General features: G+C 44.2%; 1 pseudogene; it reads right to left on the bottom strand.

Annotated features, from left to right (window-relative positions):
* Nucleotides 1-15: 15 nt before the first annotated feature.
* On the bottom strand, nt 16-1,043 carry LOC106944391 (E3 ubiquitin/ISG15 ligase TRIM25 pseudogene; annotated as a pseudogene).
* Nucleotides 1,044-1,081: the final 38 nt, after the last annotated feature.

Raw genomic sequence — 1,081 nt, 5'->3', positions numbered from 1 at the left:
AGAGCGATTGATGGCCTCCACCTCCTGCTGAAGCAGTTTCACATCTTTCTCCTGGTCCTGGATTCTCTGCTGGATGTTTCCTCGTCTCTCCTCCAGCTCTCTCTGCCTCTCAGTCCTTTCTGCTGCAGCTGACACTGTTTCATGGCCTTTATGTTCATCCATTAAACAGATGAGACAGATACACTTCTGATCAGTGCGGCAGAACATCTTCATCACCTCATCATGCTGAGAGCAGATGTTCTGCTGGAGGTTCTTGGACGGCTCCACCAGCTGGTGTTTCTTAAATGCAGCTGAATCATAATGAGGCTGAAGGTGTTTCTCACAGAAAGAGGCCAGACAGAATAAACAGGACTTGATGGCTTTCAGTTTCCTCCCAGTACAGAAATCACAGGCCACATCTTCAGGTCCAGCATAGCAGTGATCAGCAGGAGCAGCTTGGAGTCCAGTCTTCTTCAGCTGCTCCACTAAAGCTGCTAGGATGGTGTTTTTCTTCAAAACAGGCCTTGGTATGAATGTCTCCCTGCACTGAGGGCAGCTGTGGATTCGTTTCTGATCCTCTTCATTCCAGTGATCTTTAATGCAGGTCATACAGTAGCTGTGTCCACAGGGAGTCGTCACCGGATCCTACAGTAGATCCAGACAGATGGAACAGGAGAAAGTCTCTCGGTCGAACTGATTCTGCTCCATTTCTGCTCTCAGTCACAGTGAATGTCTGAGTTTTACTCCCTGAGAACAGAAACTGGTTTGGCCTGATTTATGACTCATGTTTCAGTGCAGAGAGGCTGCAGCCAAACAGGTTTTACCCAAGGCAGATCTTGGTTACACCCAGTTACAAGGTAAAGTTCATAAAAATAATGCTGCTAAGGTTTCACCCAAAGTTTCATAAGACCATGAGGTTAATCACAAACGCCACCACCAAAAACCTGAATTTAGTATCAACAAATAAAGCCTGAATATCTGTTGTGTTTTAAATCAGTTTATTTACTGTAGTTATTAAACAGACAAAGGTTAGTTAATAATGACTAAATGAACAACCTTCATTGAGCTGTGTGATACATTTAATATTTCTGTCTATAGATCA

The sequence above is a fragment of the Poecilia latipinna genome, unplaced genomic scaffold (genome assembly GCF_001443285.1).
Source record: "Poecilia latipinna isolate Pla-1442-1.1 unplaced genomic scaffold, P_latipinna-1.0 Scaffold8904, whole genome shotgun sequence".
NCBI classification, from domain to species: Eukaryota; Metazoa; Chordata; class Actinopteri; order Cyprinodontiformes; family Poeciliidae; genus Poecilia; species Poecilia latipinna.
The sequence above is the reverse complement of the archived record's forward strand: the minus strand, read 5'-3'. Positions and strand labels throughout refer to the sequence as shown.